Below are 16,562 nucleotides of genomic sequence, written 5' to 3'. Positions count from 1 at the left end.
TGGCATATGAAAGGATTCTTGGTATAACATAGTGGGTGGGTTCTTGTAAGCACACTTAGAAGGTAAAAGGTTCTGGATACAACCCCCAGAAAGGGTTCTGGGTGAAACCACCACACCATAGAAGGGTTCTCAGTAGAACCTCTCATAGAGGTTCAAGGTGGAACCTTTCCCAAATGGTTTTTTTCCGAAATACAATTTTTTTAAATTTGTAGCTTGATTATTAAGCAAAAGCAATATATATTTGATTCATTGTGGCAACAATGATAGACCTTAAGGTCCTGTTTCACTGTAATGAAGTTAGACCTTAAGGCCCTGTCTCACTGTAACGATGGAAGACTTTAAGGCCCTGTTTCACTGTAACGATGGTAGATCTTAAGGCTCTGTCTCACTGTAACGATGGTAGACCTTAAGGCCCTTTTTGTCACTGTAATTATGGTAGACCTTAAGGCTTTGTCTCACTGCAATGATGGTAAACCTTAAGGCCCTGTTTCACTGTAACGATGGTAGACCTTAAGGCCGTGGTTCACTCCAACAATGGTAGACCTTGCGATGGTTTGTCTTTTCTCTTACCTCCAATCAACTTAACTCCATAGACAAAAATCCCAGGGGGACAGGGGGGACATGATCCCCCCCATCCAGGGGAAAACTACAATTTGTCCCCCCCAATATATAAAGTAAACATAACTACACTCACCTAAAGGATTATTAGGAACACCATACTAATACTGTGTTTGACCCCCTTTCGCCTTCAGAACTGCCTTAATTCTACATGGCATTGATTCAACAGGGTGCTGAAAGCATTCTTTAGAAATGTTGGCCCATATTGATAGGATAGCATCTTGCAGTTGATGGAGATTTGTGGGATGCACATCCAGGGCACGAAGCTCCCGTTCCACCACATCCCAAAGATGCTCTATTGGGTTGAGATCTGGTGACTGTGGGGGCCATTTCAGTACAGTGAACTCATTGTCTCATTGTCATGTTTGAAATGATTCGAGCTTTGTGACATGGTGCATTATCCTGCTGGAAGTAGCCATCAGAGGATGGGTACATGGTGGTCATAAAGGGATGGACATGGTCAGAAACAATGCTCAGGTAGGCCGTGGCATTTAAACGATGCCCAATTGGCACTAAGGGGCCTAAAGTGTGCCAAGAAAACATCCCCCACACCATTATACCACCACCACCAGCCTGCACAGTGGTAACAAGGCATGATGGATCCATGTTCTCATTCTATTTACGCCAAATTCTGACTCTACCATCTGAATGTCTAAACAGAAATCGAGACTCATCAGACCAGGCAACATTCTTCCAGTCTTCAACTGTCCAATTTTGGTGAGCTCGTGCAAATTGTAGCCTCTTTTTCCTTTTTGTAGTGGAGATGAGTGGTACCCGGGGGGGTCTTCTGCTGTTGTAGCCCATCCGCCTCAAGGTTGTGCGTGTTGTGGCTTCACAAATGCTTTGCTGCATACCTCGGTTGTAACAAGTGGTTATTTCAGTCAAAGTTGCTCTACTATCAGCTTGAATCAGTCAGCCCATTCTCCTCTGACCTCTAGCATCAACAAGGCATTTTCACCCACAGGACTGCCGCATACTGGATGTTTTTCCCTTTTCACACCATTCTTTGTAAACCCTAGAAATGGTTGTATGTGAAAATCCCAGTAACTGAGCAGATTTTGAAATACTCTGGCACCAACAACCATGCCACACTCAAAATTGGTTAAACCTTTCTTTCCTATTCTGACATTCAGTTTGGAGTTCAGGAGATTGTCTTGACCAGGACCACACCCCTAAATGCATTGAAGCAACTGCCATGTGATTGGTTGATTAGATAATTGCATTTATGAGAAATTTAACAGGTGTTCCTAATAATCCTGTAGGTGAGTGTATGTTATTTCAATAATAGTAATAAGACACAATGAAAGCAGTTTTGCTGAATACAGACACTTAATAGCAGGTTTATGTTCTCAAAAATTGCGATTCCCCCGCCCTTTGCCTCACAGCGGTTTGATCCACTATCCCCCCCAGCCCTCAGCAGTGGTTTGATCCACTATCCCCCCCAGCCCTCAGCAGTGGTTTGATCCACTATCTCCCCCAGCCCTCAGCAGTGGTTTGATCCACTATCCCCCCCAGCCCTCAGCAGTGGTTTGATCCACTATCCCCCCCAGCCCTCAGCAGTGGTTTGATCCACTATCCCCCCAGCCCTCAGCAGTGGTTTGATCCACTATCCCCCCAGCCCTCAGCAGTGGTTTGATCCACTATCCCCCCCAGCCCTCAGCAGTGGTTTGATCCACTATCCCCCCCAGCCCTCAGCAGTGGTTTGATCCACTATCCCCCCCAGCCCTCAGCAGTGGTTTGATCCACTATCCCCTCCAGCCCTCAGCAGTGGTTTGATCCACTATCCCCCCAGCCCTCAGCAGTGGTTTGATCCACTATCCCCCCAGCCCTCAGCAGTGGTTTGATCCACTATCCCCCCCAGCCCTCAGCAGTGGTTTGATCCACTATCCCCCCCAGCCCTCAGCAGTGGCTGATGGTACAGGTATGGTGCGTGGGTGGGAATCTGACAGTACGTAGTTGGTGGTTGACTTGCAGTGAGTAGTTTAAAAGGATAGGTTAGAAATGTCTTTACTTCTACCACTCAATACAATAAAAAAACATTTCTAAACGTCACCAGCCATCATTTTCTCTGCATTGAATGACAGGTCACTCGTTATGTTAGCTAGCGGTTAGTTGATGTTTGCTAGCAAGCTACTGTACAGTAACATCAACCAGTGTTTGCAGCTGTTTGAATTTTAGTCAATGAGGGAAGCTTTCAGTGTAGTGTATGGACAGTAGTGTTCCTTCGCTGGCAAGGTGACAGTGTTCATGTCAACCTTCTTAAAGGCACTCAATGCACGTAGCTAACGTGGGGTTAATCCAGTAAATTAGTTTTATGTTGGTAAAGTTCTCAAACAATAGCTGAATTTGCAGAGCTACAGTAGCAAGCAAACCGATCGCACAAACTAAAACAGTATTACAGCATTAATTTTTGTGTCCCCCTCAAAAATGGCTCTAGAGGATTTTTTATGTACTTGTCCCCTCCAAACTTGAGATCAGATTCTGCCCCTGCTTACCTCACACACCTCATGTTTGATTGACCATCCATCTCTGAGTCATTACAGGAGAAGAAACCACAAGTCAAGGAGATGAAGAACAGGAAACCTTCTGGAGCACTATAATTAAATACCTAGAAAGATCAGGTGTCACATTTCACTATACATGCATCAACCAACGCTTTAATTCTAACTTTGTAAATTTGACATATAGTATTTGATGTGGAGGGGTACCTGTATCATAGAAAATTGTCCAGGGGGGTAAGAAGGAGCTTATAAAACAGAAAAAATAATTTTGATTATTAGTATTCCGTTTTGATGCAGACATTATTTATCACTAATTGCATTTGTTTAAAAATGTATAGAGCTGCAGTGTAGTACTAGAAGCACCCCCTAGTGGTACTGGAAAGTACATTTATATCAGTGGAGTGTTAGAAGCGCCCCCTAGTGGTACTGGAAAGTACATTTATATAAATTATATCAGTGGAGTGGTAGAAGCGCCCCCTAGTGGTACTGGAGAGTACATTTATATCATTTATATCAGTGGAGTGGTAGTAGTGCCCCCTAGTTGTACTGGAGAATACATTTATACCAGTGGAGTGGTAGTAGTGCCCCCTAGTGGTACTGGAGAATACATTTATATCAGTGGAGTGGTAGTAGTGCCCCCTAGTGGTACTGGAGAGTACATTTATATCAGTGGAGTGGTAGTAGTGCCCCCTAGTGGTACTGGAGAGTACATTTATATCAGTTGAGTGGTAGTAGTGCCCCCTAGAGGTACTGGAGAATACATTTATATCAGTGGAGTGGTAGTAGTGCCCCCTAGTGGTACTGGAGAATAAATTTATATCAGTGGAGTGGTAATAGTGCCCCCGAGTGGTACTGGAGAGTACATTTATATCATTTATATCAGTGGAGTTGTAGTAGCGCCCCATAGTGGTACTGGAGAGTACATTTATATCACTCATAACATGAGGGTAAAAACCTTTCTGATGTTTGTGTGTATTTACTCCAAACTTCTGTGTTTATCTAGGTGGGACGTTCCTCGGTAAAGACCAGCCGTCAACTGGAGACTCATGGGGCCTGATTGGCTGTTTATTTGTGTGGGATGTCCCACGGTGAGGTGGCAGCTCTGGGGGGCGTGTTGGACAGCAGGAGTGTGTCTAGGGTTCCCTGAGGTTGTAGCTTGTTTAAGGTTGGGTTTCGGCGGGCATAGGCCTCTTTCAGCTCCACTCCCGTGTGTGACAGAGAATCGTGTTCCTGTAAGAAAACCTGAATTTGTCTGCTGTTAGGATTTAGTGTGCAGACCGTGGCCAACAGCTGTCTGTATTAGTTTAATAGATTCTACCCAGGACTCTCTACCTCTGACTGTCTGTATTAGTTTAATAAATTCTACCCAGGACTCTCTACCTGCTTGACCAGTAACTGTATTGTTTTCATTCCAGTTTTTTTTGTTAAGATAATTACAACAGTTAATCTGTCAACTCTATTAATGTTGCCATACATTTTAAAATAACTGCATGGTAATGTACAATATCAATGTCATCACATTTGGAAACCTGATTATGATATCAATAGCCTGAACCATGTCTTATGTGTGCCGTTTGTATAGTGTGTTAATGAGTAGCTGATTTTATAATACATCACTTATAAATTCAGTCCGTAATACTACAAAATGTAGAGTCTGTTTGAAGATTTCTCTTTACATTTTGGGGCCTAAACACAAATCTAAAAACTTGCACCTGTCTGATCTTGCCTGGATTTCCTTGGGGGTGAATTCTTGAGCAATGTGTACACACAGTTGAGCTCAGCTCAAATCTGATTGGCTACTTATCTTTCCATTAAATTATAAAGGGATGTCAAACATGACTTAGCACCAAAGTGGCAGTTGTCCAATGAGACCCAACACCCTTTTTACTGTTTTCACATCCCTTTACAGCAGGCCTGCCCTTTCGGTGAGACCTGTGATGGCAATTCCATCGATCAACACTCTTAAAGGAGTAAGAAACAGAGACAAAATTCTCTTGGCACAATTTAACAGTTTATTAATTATTTGCAAATAAGAGAGACGCGTCAAACGCTTACAAACATAATCATCCGAGGAGTCTCTAACGTAATACATGAACAGTTCGTATTTATTACAGTTAAAAGGGGTGTGGTAAGATGCTGCCCAGCTGTCCTATGTCAATAAAACACATTCCCATTGTTCTATTCCTACCTAGGCTTCACACAAAGGACAAGCTCTCCTTGTACTAAAATAAAAAAGAAATCCCAAAGTTTCGAATATATTTGCTGAGGGACTCTTATTTGGAGAAAATGTATCTTTCTGCTACCAGATTGTAAGATTGTGCTGTCAGCATCCTGCTGCCAAAAGAACACAGAAAGAACATGAGGGACTTTCCACGTTAAGTTTAACTATTTACTTTCACTTTTATAGCAGAAGCCTCAGAAAAGTGTTCTGTTTAGTGTTCGGAATGGCGAATGAACTCCATGTCAAATCGTCTGGATTGACAATAATGTGAATAATGTTTACAGTTTTATTAAACAGTTTGACATACAAATCATGTCAGACCATTTCACACCTTTATTAAGCACTTCTAACCAACAATATTAAGTGAAAAAACAAGATAATCTCTCCAGTGGCATGTATTCATGGAAGCCAGGCTACCCCCCAAAATGTGACCATTAAAAAGAAAAACATAATTAAGAATTAATCTTTATTTTAGTTTCTGTTTTGCTCTGGAAATCATCTGAAGGCGCTGAACAGACCCTCTTTGTCTGAGTAGGTGTAGCCTGTGTATTTCATGCTGTCTGGCTAAAAAGAGTATAACTGCTCAGTCACATTTGCACAGTTGCATTTGCCATCCTTGTAGATATCTGTCAATCAGCTTTGAGCTGAGCTCAACATTGTGTGGTCTTTGTGCAAGAAAACACCTCCATGGGAAACCAGTCAGGATTTAACAGGTACAAGATTTGGGATTTTTCAATTAACCATTAACTCAGCAAACTTGAGCAACCAGCTTTGAGTCATGATGACTTGTTTACATTAGTTTGAGATAAACATGGCCCCGCCCCTGAAGATATGAGTACTTGACCTTTTGTACCACAAATGTTTTTACATGTTCAGATGACCAGCGGGTCCATAAATGACAGGTGCTTTGATGGAAAAACCCTAAACCTAACCCTAACCCCTAACCCTAACCCCTAAACCTAACCTAACCCTAACCCATCTGCTGATAACTAGGTGGACTGGGACAGGGATGACAAGGTGGACAAGGACAGGTGTGACCAGTTGGATAAGGACAGGCATAACTAGGTGGACAAGGACAGGGATGACAAGGTGGACAAGGACAGGCATAACTAGGTGGACAAGGACAGTCATGACCTTGTGGACAAGGACTGGCATGACCAGGAATGGCAAATTATGCTGGCAGCCCTCAGATTTTCTTTATGACAATAAAAGCCTTCATTGAAATGTATAAGGCACTATAGTTAACAATCTGAATCGGGCAAAGATGGACAACAATACATGGCTTTAGTTTTTTTTATTAAAAACTTCATAATTTTGGAATCAAATTCAATTCAATAGTTCCTAAACAAAGTCATTCATGAGTACTAAAATACATTTGAATAAAGAAAGAAAAATATGTGGATTGTAGTCCATCCACCCCCAATAAATAATATGCACTTTTCATAGGCATGGCATATTTTTGTAGGAGATATTGAATTTATTCATTTGTTTTTTAATTAAAACAACTAAAAGCCATGCATTCAATCAATAAATAAATAAAATGTATTTATAAAGCTCTTTTACAACAGCAGTTGTCACAAAGTGCTTTTTCAAAAACACCTTCAACCCCAAGGAGCAAACAACAGTAGTGTTGAATTTCAGTGGCTAAACTCCCTAAGAAGGCCGAAATTTAGGAAGAAACCTAGAGAGGACCCAGGCTCAGAGGGGTGACCAGTCCTCTTCTGGCTGTGCCGGGTGAAATATTAAGAGTCCAATTGGATTAATGAATAAATGCATGTGGACTATGTACAATTAAAAGGCCTGCATCTTGTGATCGTAGGTTACGTGTAGGTATGTATGGCTGGATCATTTCAGCAAGGTAAGTAGGAGCAAGTCCATGTATTGATTTATAGGTTAAGAGTAAAACCTTAAAATCAGCCCTAACTCTAACAGGCAGCCAGTGTAAGGATGCTAGTACAGGCGTAATGTGTTCAAAAAATTGTTGTTCTAGATAGGATTCTAGCAGCCGTGTGCAGCACTAATTGAAGTTTATTTATTGATTTGTCAGGGTAACCGGAAAGAAGAACATTGCAGTAATCTAGTCTAGAAGTAACAAAAGCATGGATTAGTTTTTCTGCATCAGTTTTTGATACAACTTTTCAGATTTTTGCAATGTTTCGAAGATGAAAATAAGCAACTCTTGAGACATATTTTACATATTTTAATGCCGAGGTTTCTCACAGTTTTTTGGGATACGACCATACAGCTGTCGAGGTTCACTGTGAGATCTGCTAAAAAAGCTCTTTGTTTCTTGGGTCCTAAAACAAGCATTTCTGTTCTCGGTCATCCACTTCCTAATATTTTAAACGCATGCTTCCAAAGTAGCTAATTTCAGGGCTTCTCCATGCTTCATTGAAATATATAACTGTGTGTCATCAGCATAACAGTGAAAATGTACATTGTGATTTCGGATTACATCGCCCAGAGGCAGCATATATAGTGAGAACAATAATGGGCCCAGAATCGAGCCTTGAGGAATACCAAAACATACCTTTGACTTGTCAGAGGATATGCCATCCACACTAACAAACACATTTAGTGAATGTGTCGAGCAATATGGGATCAAACAATTCAAGTGTCCCCATTGACACCTGGTCAGGGAGGTTCAGGACAAGGAGATTTTGGGGACTATAACTATTTAAGGAGGAGTCAGTTCTTTGTTTTCTAATGGTGATGATCTTTTCATCAAAGTAGTTAATGTATTCATTACAGCTAAAGTGAAGAACCACTTCACTTGTTGAGCTTTCCTTTTTTTTTTTTTTTTACTTTGCAACGGAGAGAAATCCTGGATTGTTTTTGTTCACCTCAATCAGGTTGGAGTTCAACCTATCACGATTTCAAATCTGCCATTTTTACAGTTATGTAATGCTTTACTTTTTATTGTCAAGAGAGACAACGAATCGCTATCATGAAACTTACTTTACCTTGCTGAGTTAGTGTACAGTATAGTGAAGCAGCTCCTGCTAGTAAAGCATTCACAATGTTACTGAGCAATTACACAACCTACTGTACATAACCCTAACCCTTTTTTCCAGAGCTGTATTTCTGAATACATTCGGTAAATATATTTCTGAATAGGTTTGGTAAATACATTTTTAAAAATGCCACTAAAATATATTTATAAGAATGTTCAGTGATGTTTGACAGGCGTGTTTCAAACCCCACAATCTTTAGCTCCCCAGCCACACACCCTACCCACTGCTCCATCAAGGGATATCCCATTTGGAGGAGTGAATAGTGGCCTTACCACGGTCACTACAGTATGTTACAGTACTATATTTGTGACTGTAAGATTAAATGTATTTAGTAAATGTAACAATAAATTATATATATTTTTCCCATATGTGGTAAAAGGATTAGAAAAACACTGAAAACTTTCATTTGTATACATTCAAATAAAACCATTGGATTTAATTCTGGGAGTAATATATATTTTTCTATCCGATTTAATAAATTAATTGAAGTAGTAATCGAAAGATTAATCGATTATCAAAATCTTTGTTAGTTTCCCTAATCTTTTTTTTGCTCTCTTTTAGCAGCAGGATGCTGTATTTACTACACCTTTCCCATTGGCTCCAATGCAATATACTAAATGTCAGTATACCATATTTGCTTACGGTTAAACACACACACATATACATATATATATACATATACATACACATATGCATACACATATACATATATCTGCTTAGGTAAGAAATCTAGGCTGTTATTCTGAAGGTTTACTCATTACCATCAAATTGTAACGTCATAATGTATTGTGCTCGCTATCTACCTCAGAGACGCCCATCTTTCTTAGAAGATACGGATTCGTTGCCGAATTACTTGTAGATTGTTTTCGCTTGGCTGTCTGAACGTTGAACTTTTTCTTTTCCTGTTGCAAACAGTTTTTGAAATGAAGACAATCCTTGCCTCTGCATCTTTGTGTTTTGGGATTCTTTTCATGTGTGTTTCGTTTTCAACGACAGGTAGGACAAACCATTTCAAGTTTGTCATTTAATCATCAGATCATCGAAGTTCAGAAACGGGGCGGATTCATGTGCATGCTTAAATTTGATTTATTCTGAATATACCTACAATTGAGCTCATATATTTAAAACGCGTTGAGTGCATTAACGTGACCACCGGAGAAAGGTACACACTGTAGGGTACTTCATTCACTCCTAAGTACGACCTGTATTTTGATAAAGAAAAATGACATGCTTGTTTTTTTTTTTGCATACTTTTATGTCTTCTTAATAAACGATAAACGACTTCATACTTAAAACACGTTCATTCTAGGTCTCAAAGTAATTACTGTCCTGTTATCAGCAGGATATAACGCTGGCAGCACTCAGATTGTTTTTGCCGCACAACAGCGAATGTCTCTGACTGACTGGTGTTTAGAGACGCACTCAGCCACACGTGAGACACGTTGGTAAAGACAGCTTGACGTTCGAGACTTGACAGATATTCAGACATTCAAAGCTCACTAGCTCACAAACAGTTGAAGCTACAGGCTTCGGGTTAGTCTCGTTATGAAAGAAAAAGGTTGGACCACACTACACATGTCTCGTTTTCCCGATTCCGAAACGCGTTTTCAAATGGCGGAAGACATTCATGACGATATTGTACTCAGTCTGCTCATAACCAACGCACGTCGCAAGGGAACGTCTACAAATTGCATCGTAAAAATTGTATGATCTCAACAACTTTTTGACATATAAAAGAAAGCCAAATGGACGTCTTTTTATAGATTGCTAGACTTTTGTATGGATGAAATAGATTTGAATATATTTTATACAGGGTTGGTAAAAGTACTCAAAAGTTATACTCAAGTAAAAGTATTTGTACTTAAATATACAATTACTCCAGTAAAAGTAGAAAGTCCTCCATTCAAATATCACTTGAGCAAAAGTACAAAAGTATCCGATTTAAAAAGTACTTAAGTAAATATTCAAATTAACTGTAAATATCAATAATTAATCAAAGCAATTGTTTTGGGAGTGATACCTTTTAACTGCCTACATGCTAGGGCTACTGAGTGCCTGTCTAAACTTTCAGGATCAAGCCAGTGAGCTGTTATGCCAATAAAGCTGTGCCTTCTGGTGGTCCAACAGTCTGTGGTGGTTGCAATGTATTCCACTTCATTCATTGCCGCAATCAATTTCTTTTTCATAGATTTTGTAGCTTCGGCTATACTTGATCGTAGAGTGGGGCGTGACATGATGGTGGCATTGGGTTGGAGGTCCTTGATCATGTCTTTGAATGCTTGTAGGTCCACCACACAGAATGGTTGAAGGGCTTCAACCACAAACTTAATCACTGCTTTGTTTGTTTACTGGTGACACTCGCTTGCTAGACATATCCAACTTGAGCTGCTGGCTAGTACTGGCAGGAGGATTTTCCTGACACTTTCTCTTCTGGGAGCTGTTATGACTCTGAGTCAATTTAGAGTAACTCTCTAACTGATGGGGATGCTTTCTCTGCAAGATAGATAGAAATAATTAATTAATAAATCTGCATTTCCCCAAGTATAAAACTGTTAATAACAACCATATAACGTAGCCTACATGTGGCTTGCCAGCTTTATTGAAACAATTGTTATCAATGCAGTGATAGCCGAGTTAGCAAAGAGTGTGCTGCCTCACACTGGTACGATGTAAGAGCTGCCCAGGTGTGGCACAGGAAAAATCCACATTCACTTTTTTAAAAATAATTTTAATTGCTGAAATTGTAGGCTTACCATTTCTTTAAATAATGTTTTCATGTCATTATTTCTAATAAAAAAAATGCATAGGCTTATAGCAACAGGCAACATAGCTGCATTCAAAAAGTAGTAAAAATAGAGTATGGTTTTATTATCTGCTGTTATTTTGTGACCTGTTTAATGTCATGGTGGTGTGCAGTGAGATGTTTTCATAGTAAACAGTGTGCAGTGAAAGAAAAAAAGTTTGGGAAACACTGAGCTAACGTTAGTATGGCAAATTTGACTCCAAGTCTACCCCCGACTGGATCATCCATGACCGATCGATCGGCAGTCGCAGCATGCAGGGAGAACCAACCAGCTGAGCTTACTAGCTTGATTATCTCCTGCATCCATCTTACGGTTTAATCACACACAACCCCAAGTCTGTCACCGTTAGCTATCAATGCTATCAATATTTGACTAATGGTAGCTTAGCTATCAATATTGACTAACGTTAGCTTAGCTAGCTGTGTACAAGGCACATTTCAATATGAAATCAAATCACTCGGCAAACAATAGTAACAAAAATAACGTCAACTCACCTCAATATGTTTTTTCAGATTTGAAGGTGAAGTTTTAAAGGCTGAAATGTCATTCACCCGTGGCAGGCAAAGTAGACATCTCAACAGATACGAATCTCCCTTGACAGCAATGAGATTCGTACCCGGTGTCGGGAATCTCATTGCCGGGCATGCTGGCAGCGAGAGCTGCATGTTCACCTGTTTCAACGCCGGACATCTTCCACTTCGCAAAGACGGACTGACAGCTATGTGAGCGTATGCTGGCAAAGAGCTCGCAGCCTTGCGCATTGTATTTTTATTATTACGTTTTTCATTGTTTTGGAAAGCCAGTGTAATAATACTTGGAGCGGGCATGGGGAAATGTATCGGAGTAAAAAGTAAATTTTGTCTTTAATATTGTAGTGGATTAAAAGTGAAAGTAGATGCAAATAAAAAATACTCAAGTAAAGTACAGATACCCCAAAAAAAATACTTAAGTATTTTTACTTCGTTACTTACCCCCACCACTTACCACCACTGATTTTATATGAAGACATTAAAACAATATACCGTTTAGAATTACAATAGCTGTCTGATTACATGACCTACATGCTTCAAATCAATGTTGTATATTTCAGAGGGAAGGGTCACACATTGCACAGCCTTTGGTTTCCCAGTTAAGCACCGACACAATTTTGGAGTAGTATTTGAAACCTAAAAATATCAATAGCTTCCTCAGCATGTGATTGAGACATTATTTTGATGCTAGATTTTTCGCTACATAGAGCAGCATGTTGCACAGGCTTTGGTTTTAACAAAAAATATTCCAGATTTGTTTTTAAATACCATTTATTGATTATCAAAATATACCTTTTCCACCAAAACATAGCTCAAACAAGTATGACAGATCTTTTTAGGGATCAGGTGTTTATGTTTTTATTACCATTATTGAAAAGCTATTGAAGATATACAGAATTTAACGTGTTTACATTGATTTAATGATTATTAATAAATCAATAAAGATCTTTTTGACCATATGTGTTGTTGTATTTAGCATGTGGATTGATGTTGATGACAGTAATTAATTCTAGAGTAATTAATCCTCTTCTGCCTATTTTAAGTAAAACTGTTTTAACATGAATGTAGTTACCTGAAACCAAATCATTATGAAAATAATAGTTAATATTCCACACAGACTGATATATTTCAAGTTTTTTTTCTTTTAATTTTGATGATTATAACTAGTGAAAACCCCAAATTCAGTATCTCAGAAAATTTGAATATTGTGAAAAGGTTCAATATTGAAGACACCTTGTGCCACACTCTAATCAGCTAATTAACTCAAAACACCTACCAAAGCCTTTAAATGGTCTCCCAGTCTAGTTCTGTAGGCTACACAATCATGGGGAAGACTGCTGACTTGACAGCTGTCCAAAAGACGACCATTGAGATCTTGCATAAGGAGGGCAAGACACAAAAGGTCATAGCTAAAGAGGCTGGCTGTTCACAGAGCTCTGTGTCCAAGCACATTAATAGAGAGGCAAAGGGAAGGAAAAGATGTGGTAGAAAAAAAGTGTACAAGCAATAGGGATAACCGCACCCTGGAGAGGACTGTGAAAAACCCATTCAAAAATGTGGGGAAGATTCACAAAGAGTGGACTGCAGCTGGAGTCAGTGCTTCAAGAACCACCACGCACAGACGTATGCAAGACATGGGTTTCAGCTGTCGCATTCCTTGTGTCAAGCCACTCTTGAACAAGACACAGCGTCAGAAGCGTCTTGTCTGGGCTACAGACAAAAAGGACTGGACTGCTGCTGAGTGGTCTGAAGTTATGTTCTCTGATGAAAGTACATTTTGCATTTCCTTTGGAAATCAAGGTTCCAGAGTCTGGAGGAAGAGAGAAGAGGCACAGAATCCACGTTGCTTGAAGTCCAGTGTAAAGTTTCCACAGTCAGTGATGGTTTGGGGTACCATGTCATCTGCTGGTGTTGGTCCACTGTGTTTTCTGAAGTCCAAGGTCAACGCAGCCGTCTACCAGGAAGTTTTAAAGCACTTTATGCTTCCTGCTGCTGACCAATGGAGATGCAGATTTCATTTTTCAACAGGACTTGGCACCTGCACACAGTGCCAAAGCTACCAGTACCTGGTTTAAGGATCATGGTATCCCTGTTCTTAATTGGCCAGCAAACTCACCTGACCTTAACCCTATTGAAAATCTATGGGATATTATGAAGAGGAAGATGCGATACGCCAGACCCAACAATGCAGAAGAGCTGAAGGCCACTATCAGATCAACCTGGGCTCTCATAACACCTGAGCAGTGCCACAGACTGATCGACTCCATGCCACGCCGCATTGCTGCAGTAATTCAGGCAAAAGGAGCCCCAACTAAGTATTGAGTGCTGTACATGCTCATACTTTTCAGTTGGCCAACATTTCTAAAAATCCTTTTTTTGTATTGGTCTTAAATAATATTCTAATTTTCAGAGATACTGAATTTGGGATTTTCATTAGTTGTCAGTTATAATCATCACAATTAAAAGAAATCAACATTTGAAATATATCAATCTGTGTGTAATGAATGAATATAATATAAGTTTCACTTTTTGAATGGAATTACTGAAATAAATCAACTTTGATGATAACTTTGATGATATTCTAATTTTATGACCAGCACCTGTAGTTATGTATTTTGGGGTTAAGGTTAAGGGTTAAGGTATAGGATCTCTAGATTGTCGCTTGGTTTGGGTGGGGGTCCTTTGACAGGGAAAAGTTGAAGACCCCTGAACAAACTTTATAGATGGCTGAAAGGGGTCCTTAGGGGGCCTTTGTATTTAAACTGGTTAAAACACAGTAGAATCTAATTGAATCCAAGCCTCTCACCCGTCATGTGTTTTTCTCCAGGATCATCTCAAATTCAGGTTGTTGGTCAGACTGGCCCAGTTGTTGCCAAGGAAGGTGATGACATCATTCTGCCATGTTCCCTGGTCCCCAAGGGGAGTGTTGAGGACACGATAGTGGAGTGGACAAGAAGTGACCTGAATACTAATAAAAAGGTCCACCTGTACAAAGACGGTAAAGACACAGTTGGTGACCAGATTCCAGGCTACATGACAAGAACATCACTGTTTAAAGAAGAAATGAAGACTGGCAACATCTCCTTAAAGCTGTCTGGAGTGAAACTCAGTGATACTGGTAACTACACGTGCCGCCTGCCAAAAGAGAATAGCCAGGGGACAGAAACCACCATTCGCCTCATAGTTGGTAAGTGAAAAGTAAACATTTGGACACAATCAGATATTCTTTTCTTGTATTGGTCTATCCGCTTTAATGATCGTCTGCTAAAACATGCAAATGTCTTCCTCTCATCCTTTACATTTTATTAATTCAGTAAACCTTCTCATGCACAGGCAATGCCCAAACCCCACATCCCCTACCTTCAGGCAATACCCAAACCCCACATCCCCTACCTTCAGGCAATGCCCAAACCCCACATCCCCTACCTTCAGGCAATGCCCAAACCCCACATCCCCTACCTTCAGGCAATACCCAAACCCCACATCACCTACTTTCAGGCAATGCCCAAACCCCACATCACCTACTTTCAGGCAATGCCCAAACCCCACATCACCTACTTTCAGGCAATGCCCAAACCCCACATCCCCTACCTTCAGGCAATACCCAAACCCCACATGACCTACCTTCAGGCAATGCCCAAACCCCACATCACCTACTTTCAGGCAATGCCCAAACCCCACATCCCCTACTTTCAGGCAATACCCAAACCCCACATCCCCTACCTTCAGGCAATACCCAAACCCCACATGACCTACCTTCAGGCAATGCCCAAACCCCACATCACCTACTTTCAGGCAATGCCCAAACCCCACATCCCCTACTTTCAGGCAATACCCAAACCCCACATCCCCTATCTTCAGGCAATGCCCAAACCCCACATCCCCTACTTTCAGGCAATACCCAAACCCCACATCCCCTACCTTCAGGCAATACCCAAACCCCACATCCCCTACCTTCAGGCAATACCCAAACCCCACATCCCCTACCTTCAGGCAATGCCCAAACCCCACACCCCCTACCTTTAGGTAATGCTTAAACCTTACATCACATCCCTACCCAGGCCCCTAGTTCAGCCACCTCTGGGATCTTGGCCGTCCCGCCCCTTAGAGGTAGTTCCCCATCCAGACAGTCAAAACTCTTCTTAACTCAACATGCACACACTTCCATCCCATTGTCCCTGCATCTTCTTTGGCATTCAAGCAATGGTAACTAGAGAAAAGTGTGTTCAAGATCATTCAAAATCTGACCACCATGCAGAGTATGCATGGAAATACCTCATTGTGCCCACACACAAGTCTTAAGTCTTTCACCATTGTAATGCAGAGTATGCATGGAAATACCTCATTGTGCCCACACACAAGTCTTAAGTCTTTCACCATTGTAATGCAGAGTATGCATGGAAATACCTCATTGTGCCCACACACAAGTCTTATGTATTTCACCATTGTAATGCAGAGTATGCATGGAAATACCTCAATGTGCCCACACACAAGTCTTAAGTCTTTCACCATTTGGAGGATAAAAAAAATTAGAGGATCTTCATATCAAATGCAGCTAAACTTGAATACAATTTATTTAAGAGAACACTCTTTTCTTTACTGATATCCTTTATACTGGACAAATGTTCAGTAATATATTCTAATGAAACTTGAAAATGTATTTTCAGTTATGTTATTTAAAAAGAATCACTATCCATTCATGATTTTGTTCACGGATCAAAAGTGGACAAAATCTAACAGTATGTAACTCTACACCTATTTTATAACCACACTAGTAATGTCTACATTTTTCTATCCTGTATAGATGCTACTACATTTCTGAATATATTCAGGAATGATCTCATTTGGAATGTTACCAAGGTGATGCCCATAGT

This window comes from Esox lucius, chromosome 24, assembly GCF_011004845.1.
Source record: "Esox lucius isolate fEsoLuc1 chromosome 24, fEsoLuc1.pri, whole genome shotgun sequence".
Taxonomy (NCBI): Eukaryota; Metazoa; Chordata; class Actinopteri; order Esociformes; family Esocidae; genus Esox; species Esox lucius.
Note: the sequence above shows the minus strand (reverse complement) of the source record.